Source organism: Rhinoraja longicauda, chromosome 9 (assembly GCF_053455715.1).
Source record: "Rhinoraja longicauda isolate Sanriku21f chromosome 9, sRhiLon1.1, whole genome shotgun sequence".
Taxonomy (NCBI): domain Eukaryota; kingdom Metazoa; phylum Chordata; class Chondrichthyes; order Rajiformes; family Arhynchobatidae; genus Rhinoraja; species Rhinoraja longicauda.
Genome location: NC_135961.1, coordinates 11,693,545 through 11,707,360, shown reverse-complemented (window position 1 = coordinate 11,707,360; position 13,816 = coordinate 11,693,545). Strand labels below are relative to the sequence as shown.

At 44.1% G+C, this 13,816-nt stretch overlaps 1 pseudogene across 1 annotated transcript in view; it reads left to right on the top strand.

Annotated features, from left to right (window-relative positions):
* The first annotated feature begins 891 nt into the window (after positions 1-891).
* The window catches only part of LOC144596880 (dual specificity protein phosphatase 10-like), a 38,716-nt pseudogene continuing 25,791 nt past the window's right edge, over positions 892-13,816 (top strand). Inside the window, exons 1-2 of the transcript XR_013547656.1 lie at positions 892-1,010; positions 2,528-3,431. The product of XR_013547656.1 is annotated as a dual specificity protein phosphatase 10-like (transcript). The remainder of the gene's footprint in view (positions 1,011-2,527; positions 3,432-13,816) is intronic.

The following is a 13,816-nucleotide window of genomic DNA, read 5'->3' as shown; positions in this document are numbered from 1 at the left end:
CAGTACCCCGTTCCTGCCTTCTCCCCATACCCCCTGACTCCGCTATCCTTAAGAGCTCTATCTAGCTCTCTCTCGAATGCATTCAGAGAATTGGCCTCCACTGCCTTCTGAGGCAGAGAATTCCACAGATTCACAACTCTGTGACTGAAAAAGTTTTTCCTCATCTCAGTTCTAAATGGCCTATCCCTTATTCTTAAACTGTGGCCCCTGGTTCTGGACTCCCCCCAACATTGGGAACATGTTTCCTGCCTCTAACGTGTCCACCCCCCCCCACCCCAACCACCCACCCCCGCACCCCCCCCCCCCCCCCCCCCCAACACACACAAATAATGTGAAACGTTGGAGCCTGCGCTAAATGAGTTAATACAAAGCCACAAAAATATACATCCCTCCAGCCCAGGCAAATAAATCCAAGGGATTACCAACATAATACATAAGAAGGGTCTCGACCCGAAACGTCACCCATTCCTTCTCCAGCATTACTCCAGCATCCAGCTGAGTTACTCCAGCATTTTGTCTTTCTTCGGTGTAAAGCAGCACCTGCAGTTCCTTCTTACACATGTTACTTGCATGTTCACCTCCCCCTTGTAAGTCTATAACCGCCACGACAAGAAATTAATAAATGTGAAACATTTGGGGTCTGCGCTAAATGATTTGAGAAACAAACAGTTCATGGACAGAGGGGACAGTTGCAATCCAAAACGGTGCGCAGGGAGGGAGGGAGGCACGCCTGGTGCCTGGCTGCGGTGGTGGTCACTCTGCCTCTGCTGCTTCTGCTGCTTCTGCTTCTGCTGCTGCTGCCTGTCCCGCTGAGCATTTCGTGGGTATCAGCGGTCCCTTTAACTCCGCGCCCGCCTGCAGCGCTACCCGCCCTCCCATTGGCCACCGATGATGTCATGTTTGCGGCAGCGCGTCACTCCTCCCGCCCCGCGGCCGTCGATTGGCCAGTTCGACAGAGAGCGGGGCCGCAGCCTGCCACTGCGCCTGGCTATTGGTCCGCCGCCGTGTCCGTCAGGCGGTCGGCCCCCGCCCCCTCCCCCAGGTTAAATCAGCGCGCGGTATAAGTGCCGCTCAATTAAAGTGGCGGCGCTCCCGCCTGCACGCCGAGTGAGCAGAGCAACACAACGCACAAACAAACAAACGCACAAACAAACAAACAAAAGGGCTGGAAATCGCAATAAGCAGCAGCAGCAAGTGAATTATTTAGAGGGAGCCGCACGTCGATGAGGTCCAGCATCATTACTCTGTGATGTAAGTACACTGTGGGAACGTGCCCTGGGTCCTGGCGACGAGCTGCTGCAGACTGGACGCGCAGGCTGGCGACAAGTGTGAGAGTGAGTGCGAATGGCAATGGGCTGGAAGGAGAGAGAGGGAGGGGGGGAGAGGGAGGGAGGGGGGAGAGGGGAGAGGGGAGAGGGGAGGGGGGAGAGGGGAGGGGGGGAGAGGGAGAGGGGAGAGGGAGGGGGGGAGAGGAGGGAGGGGGGAGAGGGAGGGAGGGAGGGAGAGGGGCAGAGGGTGGGAGAGGAGGGGGCAGAGAGGCAGGGGGGGGGGGGAGAGGCAGAGGGGGAGAGGGGAAGGAGAGGGTGGGATGGAGGTGGAGGGAGAGGGGATGGAGAGGGGCAAGGGTCCGTGATTCAGCCTGGAACTGCCATTAAACTAATCATGTTGAACTTTTACAAGGATAATAAATAGCCAATGCATTTAAATCAACTCTGCTGCTCGCCAACTGTAGGCGCTCTTCGCTCCAGTTTATTTTTAGTTGGGTTCTCTCTGTCTATTTGCAGCAGCGTGCCTTTTAATTTATACCACCCCTCCCCTCCCCTCCCAACATCCCCTCTCCCTCGCCCAACAATCCCCTCCCCTCCCCAACATCCACACACCCTCCATCCCCTCCCCAACATACCCTCCCCTCCCCCAACATCCACCCTCCCTCCCCCTCCCCTCCCCCTCCCCTCTCCTCCACAACATCCACACCCCCTCCCCACCCCTCCCCCAACATCCACACCCCCTCCCCACCCCTCCCCCCAACATCCACACTCCCTCCCCACATCCACCCTCCCTCCCCTCTCCTCCCCAACATCCACACACCCTCCCCTTCCCTCCCCAACCATCCCCACCCCTCCCCTCCCCTCCCCTCCTCCCCAACATCCACACCCCCTCCCCTCCCCAACATCCACACACCCTCCCCTCCCCTCCCCAACATCCACACACCCCTCCCCCTCCCCTCCCCAACATCCACACACCCTCCCCTCCCCAACATCCACACACCCTCCCCTCCCCAACATCCACACCCCCTCCCCCTCCCTCCCCAACATCCACACACCCTCCCCTCCCCAACATCCACACACCCCTCCCCTCCCCAACATCCACACACCCTCCCCTCCCCAACATCCCACACACCCTCCCCTCCCCAACACACCCTCCCTCCCCTCCCTCCCCTCTGCTACAGATGTTAACAGTACATTTGATCCCTTTTCAGTCCATTTAGTCCTCGGATCGACAGCAGCCGCCAGCACCCATCATCCTGATGCCCTCCATCCCCTCTCGACGAACGGATTGTTTGGTGGGTGGCATTGCCGAGGCCGGTCCGACCGCAGGACTTCACCTCCGCTCGGACCAGCACCTACGTGGCGGCCCCTGCCCCAGCGACCACTGGCCCGGCTGGCTTGCAAGCCCCCAGGCCCATTGCACGACCCTCCAGCCCGGAGGGCTGGGGTTTCGTTCCGAAGCGTCAACTTCACGTATATGCCATCGTCCAACGGCTCTGTGCGCTCCCTGTCCTGCGGGTGCAGCAGCGCTAGTTGCTGCACTGTGACCACCTACGGGTGCGACCAGACCCAAGGACCAGCCGGCAGCAGCAACCTGGTGCCAGCCTGCTCTGCCTCTAAACTCGGGACTTCTGAAAAGTGTGCCTCTTGTGCCAGTAACAACCAGATGGTGAGCAACAGCAGTGACGAATGGTGCCACCCCCCCTGATACAAACCCCCAGCCTCCTTCTGCCTCTGTCGGTGACTCCTGCCTCCCCCATCAAGTGGACCCACCAAGCAGCACATAGCCGGCGTCCGCACCATCTACCCACCGAGTTAGCCAAGAAATTGACCAAATGCAGCAAGGGCTCCCAGTCCGCCGGGTCCTGTGATCATAGACTGCCGCCCCTTCATGGAGTACAACAAAAGCCATATCCAGGGAGCAGTCCACATCAACTGCTCGGACAAGATCAGCAGGCGGCGGCTGCAACAGGGCAAAATCACGGTCTTGGATCTCATCTCTTGCAGGGAAGGCAAGGACTCCTACAAAAGGATTTTCGCCAAGGAGATTCATTGTTTACGATGAGAACACTAATGAGCCAACCGGGTCCATGTCCTCCCAACCCCTGCATATCGTCCTGGAATCGTTGAAGCGAGAAGGCAAGGATCCATTGGTTTTAAAAGGTATTATTGTTTCATTGTTTTAATTGCATGTAGAGAAAATGAAAGTTTTAAAAGAGAATCTGTGGCGTTGTGATAGGGCGCAGAATGATGTAAAATACAGTTTAAATTGGTTCCATACTTCAAAGAAGTTACAAGAGATGAGTGTAATTCGGAAACAAAAATGCTGGGAAACTTCATCAGTTCCTTTTAACATTTCCACATTTTGTTATTCTTTTGAACATATTAGCTATCTGCACGATGTTTTAATATATAAAATGATGACGTTTGAATTGGGAAGTTTAGCTTGTATTTTTTTTAACTGAGAATTGAGTAGTTATGGAATTGAATTGAGTTTGAATTGAATTGAGTATGGAATAGAATTGAGTAGCATGGTTATGGGAAAAAAACCCACTTGCAAGCAAAGAGAGAAAAGCAGCCTGGATCTAGGATACAGTATGTGTAGCGGTCTCTCATTTCAGCAGATAAAAATTAGAAAAATGAACTCCAAGGATGTTTCTTGCAGATATTAACAAGTTATGAAAGGTCCTGATTGCAAGGCAAACAAAATCTCTGATACAGCATCATTAAGGACATTTGACTTAATGATATAGACTTTGTTTGGTTTTGAATGCATTGCAGTTTTTCAATCTCAATGCAGTTAATTATCATGGATGAAGTGAGCAACAACAATATGAAATGCAGAGCAGGTTGGCTACTGCAGCATTGATCTTCCAAACAGATTGATGAGGGTTTGAGTCCCACCGCATCTTGTCAATCCAATCTTCTGGCAACATTTGGGATTGAATCTACCAGATTTTTCACCAAGAGTGAAAAATAATATAAGGGAAATACGATGACATTTTTCCTCTAACGTCACAATGGTATTCTTTCCCTTGGTGGTTAATTGCAGAACAATGTGTGACCTTCACTGTCATTCGGCCTGGATGGAAGAAAAAAAAGGCCTGCAATGGAAAATGTATAAAAATTGTAAGATGCAAGATGACACGTTAGAAAACACATGATGGATGAGTAGCTTGTTATTAACGCAATTACAGTGAGAGCCACCGAGATTACATGAAGCATTAGGAATATGAATGGAAATAGATTTTACTGACGATGTCAAATCTGTACCAGTTATTGGTTTAGCCAAAGACTAGATATGTCAGTTTTAAGGGTCCTTTTGGGAAGATTGTCGATGCCATTTTGAAGATCTCGTAAAGACACTGAACTGGCTCTAGAGATTAGCAGCTTTAGTTATGAGAATGGACGATTCTTTTTTTTAAATTTGGAGTCGCCAAATGAGGGAATAACAAGTTGAGAGAATAGGGTTGCTCAAACGTAAGGACATTTTCAAACTTAAGGGGACCAGAATGGTATAAATGCAGCAATGCAAGGTCGAAACCATTACAAATAAATCTAGTGAGAGGTATCAGATATAACGCAAAGGTGTTTATGAAAATATTATGGTTAATGAGTCATTAAAATTAATGATTATCTATTGAAGGTAAATGAATACAGGATGTTGACAGATAATTAAATGGTAGACATGCTAAATTAAAACTATATTTTGCTACCTAAAAAAGGAAGGGAAGAAGTAAATACAACTTGATACAAAGGAGTCAGAGTCAATGTGTAATACAGTGTGGAAACAGGCCCTTCGGCCCAACTTGCCCACACCGGCCAACATGTCCCAGCTGCACTAGTCCCATCTGCCTGCGCTTGGTCCATATCCCTCCAAACTTGTCCTATCCGTGTACCCGTCTAACTGTTTCTTTAACGTTGGGATAGTCCCAGCCTCAACTACCTCCTCTGGCAGCTTGTTCCATACACCCACCACCCTTTGTGTGAAAAAATCACCCTTCAGATTCCTATTAAATCTTTTCCCCTTCATCTTGAACCTATGTCCTCTGGACCTCGATTCCCCTACTCCGGGCAAGAGATTCTGTGCATCTACCCGATCTATTCCTGTCATAATTTTAGACATGGAGATTTTATAAAGGAACCTCAAAGTAAAATAAATGCATATGCTAAATACATTGAATATGTTTTAAAGTGTTAATAGAGAAAACATGGAACATAAGATGGGCAAGATTGCAGGACCTGATGAGTACCATTTAAGGGATGTTGAATGAATTACAACTGTGCGAGTCATAATTTTCCAAAACATTCTTTACTCAGATTCTGCCTTTTGGTTGGAAAATTGTAAATATAGTTGCTCCATAATTTAAAAGGGGAGGTGGAAAATGGATGATTACAGACCATTCTGTTTAACATTAACATTGGATATTACTAGAATACGTTGTAAGACACCACGATTGAACACTTGGACAAATAGTAGCAGATGACAATTGGTTAGATTTGTCATGGCCATGCAATGTGTGATCGATTTAATTGCGTTATTTGAGACGGTCATGCACATGGGGTGTCTATAGAGAGCAACTATTGGCAAAAACAAGTGCTAATGTTGGAAGCAGGAGATACAAATAGCGATAATGCATTATCTGGTTCAATTGATGTTTCCCAGAAATCTGGGACTTCGTTTTTAACCTTATGCACAGATGTTTTGGATAAAGAAAAGGAACATGGCATGGGTTCTGGAATGTGGTCAGAGAAACATTATCTTCGGGTTTGAGAATGGCTTCTTCCGATCAACCATCAGACACTTAAACTACCAAGTGATAACACTACAGCACAGCCTCACCTCAGCACTGAGCCACTATGGACTTTGTGTAATGTTGCACTGCATACTTTGGCTTCCACTATCATCTATATACTAAAACTCTCGTTTGTTTGTTTATTTGTTCCTGAACTACAGCCAAAACGGTACACAATAGCATGACAATTTTAGGCTCACCTTACTCACCATTGTCCCTTTGGTGCTAATGGAAGAAGTTTCATTGTAATCGGTATTATATTTTTAAAGTTATTCACATTTTTAAAGTTTAAATCTATCTCCTAGGGAGGGAAGAGGGAGGGGGGGATGGAGGGAGGGGAGATAAGGGGGTTGAGGGAGAGGGAGAGGGACGAGGGGGAATAAGGGAGGTTGAGGGGGATGGAGTGGGGGAGGAGAGAGCGGAGGGGTGGGGGAGGAGGGAGGGAGGGGGGGAAGGGGGAGGGGGGAAGGGAGAGGGGAGGGAGGGAGGGGGAAGGGAGAAGGGAGGGGGGGAAGGGAGGGTAGGGGAAGGGAGGGAGGAGGGGGAGGGATGGGGGAGGGGGAAGTGTGAGAGGGAAGTGGGAGAAGAGAGGGTGCTTTACCAATGCAGGAGAGGTTTGGGCCCAACGGGTCCACTTGGTCTAGTCTTGTATAAATCTTAGCTTATTGAATTATTATTTATTGTTTTGTTGTTGCCTGTAAAGCAGCAGCAAGTAAGAATTTAATTGTTGCATATGTCAATTAAGCCTCCTGACTTCTTGATATTTCGACTGTGTAGGAGGCATGGTAAATAGTGTCGTTTTAGAGCAGGAAGTTAGAATAGTTAGACATTGACTGAGTGGGTGGGCAAAATTTAGCAGATGCAGTGTGAGGTTGTGGACCTAAAAAACTAAACTGGAGCAAGTTTTTGAAAGAAATTTACACCTCCATCAGCGGCCAGTCGACATTTAGTTTTGAAAACACTCTTTTAAAATGCTGGATACATAAAAAGGTGTATCATTTATATAAAATTTAGGTCAAATCTATTATGGTTTGCTGTGATCAGCATTAACAATTAACTATTCAGGAAGCATATATTGGACTTGGTAAAAGTACATGGTAGATTATCCAGAATGATAATAAAGGTTAGAAAATTAGATTATAAAGAGGATTGCAAAATTTTGGCTTGCATTTCCTTTTCCATTGAGAAGTCATTACGATCAGTGTCTTTAAAATATTTTAATGATTCATTAGAATAGGTACAAAAATATTTCATCTGGATGGAAATGAAGAGGCTTGGTCTCAATGTTAAACCAGTTATTTAGAAGGGAAAACATGAGGTTTTTTCACCCAAGTATAGTAACTGGATGCCCTGTTCCACAAGGGTCTTTCGGGTGCCTGTACAAATTGAACCTTTTGAGAAAGATGATTATTTTTTGTTATTAGTTGATATTATTAAGTATATGGACTTGGGTCAATGCAGATTGGTTCGATAGTCTGAATGGACAACTACTGGGTGGTAGTGTGAGCTGTGAGGAAGATGCTATGAGGTTGCAGGGTGACTTGGACAGGTTGTGTGAGTGGGCGGATGCATGGCAGACGCAGTTTAATGTGGATAAGTGTGAGGTTATCCACTTTGGTGGGAAGAATAGGAAGGCAGAGCATTATCTGAATTGTGTCACGTTAGGAAAAGGGGACGTACAACGAGATCTGGGTGTCCTAGTGCCAGTCACTGAAAGGAAGCATGCAGGTACAGCAGGCAGTGAAGAAAGCCAATGGAATGTTGGCCTTCATAACAAGAGGAGTTAAGTATAGGAGCAAAGAGGTCCTTCTGCAGTTGTACAGGGCCCTAGTGAGACTGCACCTGGAGTACTGTGTGGAGTTTTGGTCTCCAAATTTGAGGTAGGATATTCTTGCTATTGAGGGCGTGCAGCGTAGGTTTACTAGGTTAATTCCCGGAATGGCAGGACTTTCATATGTTGAAAGGCTGGAGCGACTAGGCTTGTATACACTGGAATTTAGAAGGATGAGAGGGGATCTTATCGAAACGTATAAGATTATTAAGGGGTTGGACACGTTAGAGGCAGGAAACATGTTCCCAATGTTGGGGGAGTCCAGAACAAGGGGCCACAGTTTAAGAATAAGGGGTAGGCCATTTAGAACTGAGATGAGGAAAAACTTTATCAGTCAGAGAGTTGTGAATCTGTGGAATTCTCTGCCTCAGAAGGCAGTGGAGGCCAATTCTCTGAATGCATTCAAGAGAGAGCTAGATCGAGCTCTTAAGGATAGCGGAATCAGGGGGTATGGGGAGAAGGCAGGAACGGGGTACTGATTGAGAATGATCAGCCATGATCACATGGCCTCCTCCTACACCTATTGTCTATTCGTTTCATGAATATTTGAGCAGCTACTTGGACCACAACACTTTTTTTATCATCATTCTGTAATCTGTTCTGAGTGAATTAACTCAACGTGGATTAAAATTACTTAACATGTTTAGCATAGAAATGGACAAACCTTTTTCAATTCTTCTATGCTGGTGTTCACCTCCACACCGTTTTCTGCACTGCTTCTAACAGGGGTGCAATTGCATAGTTGTTAAGTTAATTGATTAGCAACCTGAAGCCATGGGTCTGGGGACTTGAGTTGAAACCTCCACTGGGTAATTTGTATTAAAATCACAAGATAGTCATACTGCACAGAAACAGTCCCTTTGGCCCAATTTGCACATACTGACCCAGATGTCCCATCTGCTTGTTCGGCCTATGTTCCTCTAAACCTTTCCAATCCATGTACCTGCTCAAATGTCTTTTAAATTTGTAATTAAAAAATCTAATTTCAACAGACAATTAGATTGTCCTAAAACTCCATCCAATTCAGGGAAGGACATCTTCAGGGAAGGACATTTACCACCCCTTGCTTACTGTGGCTATAGATGACTTCATTGTGGATGACTTGTCTGTCCCCTGAAATAGCCCAAAGGGTAATCAGAAATGTACAATAAATGCTAGTCTTACCAATGCCATTTATGTCCTGTATACAAAAAGAAATAATATCACCATTTCTAAATATCTTTCTGAGACCACTTCTCTCCCATTTTTCTTTGTTTCATTTGTTCGAATATCCAAATTATTTTCCTCTAACTTCTCCGCAGTGGCAAGTTCCACTTTCTATCCACACTCTTTCCATTTGGAGCTTCCCCATTATTCCTTGCGGCATTTAGTGATAATTATCTTGTATTCACGGTCACTAATTTTGAATTCTCCTTCGAGCTAAACTCTTTTTCTGACATCTATCCTTTCACCTTGCTCATTATTTTAAAGATTTTTATTATGTCAACTTTAAACCTCTCTTTTCCATACCAGAAAGCTCCAACCTGGTCAGTCTTTCCTGATAACTATAATCTCTCAGTTCTGATATCATACTTGTGTATGATCTTTGCACTTTCTCCATTTCCATAAAACTGACTGTGGAAGTGGATCATTCAGGCCCATGGCAACAGTGGGAACTCTAGCTGGACCAACCATGAACCTCACTCTAACCTAATTTTGCTTATTTTTTCTATTTTCTTGTAATTTGTGCCGTGCCAGGTTATCTTTAAAGAAAGCACCATTCACCACACCCACATCATATGGGTGGCGAGTTTAACATTCTAATCCACTCTGAGTTAAGATGTTTCTTGTGAATTATTTATCGTTGACCTTGTTATATTTAGATTTTGTTCTTCTAGGTTAAATATTTGTTCCACTGGTTTTGACAAGTTGAAGCATCTCCAGTTTGTTATCCAATCAAACCAATTCCTAATTTTAAAGATACTTGTGCACATTCACGCTCTTCGTTATCCTAGCACTTTGTCTCCAAAGGAGATATGGGACTATGTTCGATAGAATGATTGCAGTGACTCACTTGCCAGTGTACATGGCTAATGGGCAATTAGTACTAGCTGGACCTGTGTATGAAAAACATACGTACACACGCACACATGTTCCATCCTACATTCAGAAGCGAAGAAAAACAGTTGTGCCTTCTTTGCTGCTCGCAACCATTCTAGAAACAGTGGCTTAGCTTTCAACACTAGCGCGTTGAACGTCCAGGTAGAGTAGAGATGGGTAAATGTATTGGCAATGACCTTGTATTGGTGACAGACCTCGCCCAGTTTTCCAGATCTCTGTCTGTGTCATGAGATGTTTTGTCGCCAGATTCTTCTTTCTGCAGTCCATCAAACAGATGCTTAGTATCCTTATATAAAGATGCTCCAATACTTAATTAACTACCCATTGCCTATTGATATCTGGAACTTGTACTAGACAATGGTCAGCATGGCTTGTAATTTGGTAGTTTTATTAAGCAAATCAATAAATGGCTTTTGGCGAACAAATCTAAAGGAAATAGCTTGCAAGTACCAGGAGGCAGTTTATTTTTATGGCTCAAGTAACATAAGATTAAAAGTTTAATCGAGGGAAAAAAAAAAACAGGAAACCAGAACCAAGTAGAAAACATTTACAGATTGTGAAAGGCAGAAAAACTTATTGCGTTTTGAATAACTGTAAAATGATTTTTAATGCAAAAATATAATTGGAAAATATTGTAGTATAAACATTGTATAATAATGGTTCTGTGCATGATACAACATTGCATTGGTTTGAGCTTTTCTTCAAACTCTCATCATATATATATATATATATAATAATAATAATAATAATAATAATAATGCATTACATTTATATAGCGCTTTTCAAACACTCAAAGACGCTTTACAGGGATTTCTAGAACATAGAGAAGTGAATAAATAGATAAATAAGTAAACGAACAGAGAAAGGAGACAGAAGGTGAGGTGACCTTCAGTGGTTGAAGGCAGTACTGAACAGGTGAGACTTCAGTGATGTTTTGAATGTGGTGAGTGTGGAGGAGTCTCTGACGGTTTGGGGTAGTGAGTTCCATAGGGTGGGAGCAGCGATGGAGAAAGCCCTGTCCCCCCAGGATCTGAGTTATATAGAGTATATGTATATACTCTATATATAGAGTATATGTATATATATATATATATATATATATTTTTTTATATATATATATATATTTATATTCTAAATGGCTGCTCCAGAATTCAGTCTCAATTTGTGTTTGCAAATACTGTTGCTTAGAGATGGCGTGTCTATGTGTAGACTCTGGGACTGAATATCAACTCCAAGTTTGGTATTGGCAGTTGGGCCTATTACAGTTTCAGTGGTGCGGAGGTTTCTGAATATAAATTGATCTGGAGGCCACAGCGTTGTTTTCAGGATTGAATTACTGTTTAAATTGAGGATGGTACAGCAAGTAAGTGCGATTGGAAAGGTGCTGATAGATGTTAGCATTGCACAAAGCTCTTATTTTATGGACTGGAAATAGACCGGTCAGTGCGATGGAATTATCAAAACGGGAAAGAGGCTGTTTTGAGACAAATATGCTTTTAACCCACTGAGTCACAAGGGTTTCTGATCATTTGCTCGTATTAGGACTTTACAAAAAAAATTTGCTTGCATCAGATTTGTGTATGGACTTTGTCTAAGTCAATCCAAACAAATAAAGTTGTAGAATTTAATAAGGTTGCAACAACATCTAGCCATTGTAGATTTGCTTCACCTTTTGAATTCAATTAAGTATAAGGAGCAGCTCCATTCTTTTTGTGTTGTCACTCCATTGCCTGAAGATCATCTAATTATATTTTATATACTGTTGCATCAAGTAAAATTAATTTTCATTCAAGTCTTTTGTGTATGGGACAGTAATTCATATAGTTTCCTTCAGTCGTCAAGAATGCACTGCATAACACACTTGCAGGAATTGAGATAGTGTCCTTTTTAACAGTTCATAGATAAAATTCTGGGCACACAATTGGAGGTTTCAGCGCTGAAATGCCCTTGATGCTGCAGAACAATAGGAGGTACCAGGACATTAACTTGGTATCTCAGGGACTCTTTGCACCCAAAAGCAAATGATATATCACATTTTGTCACCAAATTTGGGCATCTGTAGATATTTTATGCAATGCTGTGTAAGCTAATGAACAAAATACACTTGTGAAATTAAATTACTCTTTAGTTTTTCATAATAAATAAAATGAATAATACAATTATTGCAGGCATGGTAAATAACATTGAGACACAAAGAACAGTAGATGCTGGAATCTTGAGTAAAACACGAAGTGGGGGTCAGGCAACATCACTGAGGATTTATTCACAAAATGCTGGAGTAACTCAGCAGGTCAGGCAGCATCTCGGGAGAGAAGGAATGGGTGACGTTTCGGGTCGAGACCCTTCTTCAGACACTGAGGATATGGATAGGTGATATTTCGGGTTGGGACTCTTCTTCAAACTAATTGTAGTAGGGGCTTGACCTGAAACATTGCCTCTGCATGTCCTCCAGAGATGCTGCCTGACCCATTGAATTACTCCAGCACTTTGTTTCACTGTAAATAACATTAACATTTTGTGTGGTGGTTGTATTATGTATGCGCATTGAACTGTTGAAGATAGACTTTCACATGGTTAGTCATTAGATTAAGCATTCCCATAATGTGGAGACATTTTGTTTATTTTGGCCATTCCTGCTTGGAAAATTAGGAATGAAAAACCATCATATGAGAAACTTATTTTTTTTTAAAATTATAATTGCTGATCTATGTAAAAGAAAACACTATTGCCTGAAGTGTACTTGCTTTGTTGTGGTGGCTCTGAGAGATCCACCGACAAGATATTCCTTGTGCACAAAATGCTGGAGTAACTCAGCAGGTCAGGCAGCATCTCAGGAGAGAAGGAATGGGTGACGTTAAGGGTCTCGACCTGAAACGTCGCCCATTCCTTCTCTCCTGGGATGCTGCCTGACTTGCTGAGTTACTCCAGCATTTTATGAATAAATACCTTCGATTTGTACCAGCATCTGCAGTTATTTTCCTATACTAGATATTCCTTGTGGATCAGCTTATTTTTGACTTCCTTGCTTATGCATTGACTTCAGTCTGAGACCATCTAGCAGCTGAAAGTCAGTGCATTTGCTTCAACTATAATGAGGAGAGGGGTCTAATGAAAAGTGAGTTTAGCCCACAGTTTCATGTCAATCATGGCTGGTATATGTTTTAGATTTAGTTTTAAAGATACAGCGCAGAAACAAGCCCTTTGGCCCACCGAGTTCATACCGACCAGTGATCCCCGCACATTAACACAATTCTACACACACTGGGGACAATTTACACATACACCAAGCCAATTTACCTCCATACCCGTATGTCCTTGGAGTGTGGGAGGAAACCGAAGATCTCGGACAAAACCCACGCAGGTCACGGAGAGAACATACGAACTCCGTACAGACGGCGCCCGTAGTCGGGATGGAGCCCAGGTCTTCGGTGCTGCAAGCGCTGTAAGGCAGCAACTCTGCCGCTGCGCCTGCCAGCCGCCACATAAATGTAATTTATGAATGGGGATTTTGATTGAAAGGGCAAATAAGTCAGTTTTTTTAATTTTACTTAATCACAAGGGATAGTCACCATGGTTTTGAGAATGGCATGTCATGTCTTACAATCTTGAGGTTTGTTTTTGAGGAAGTTTAGTTCAAATTGGAGTTGCAGCCAAGAAACAAGCCTTTTGGCCCACTGAGTCCGTGATGGCCAGCTAGCACTATCCTGCATATGGTACACTAGCACTATCCTGCATACTAGGGACAATTTTCAATTTTTACCCAAGGCCAATTAACCTACAAACCTGTACATCTTTGGAATGTGGGAGGAAATTGGAGCACC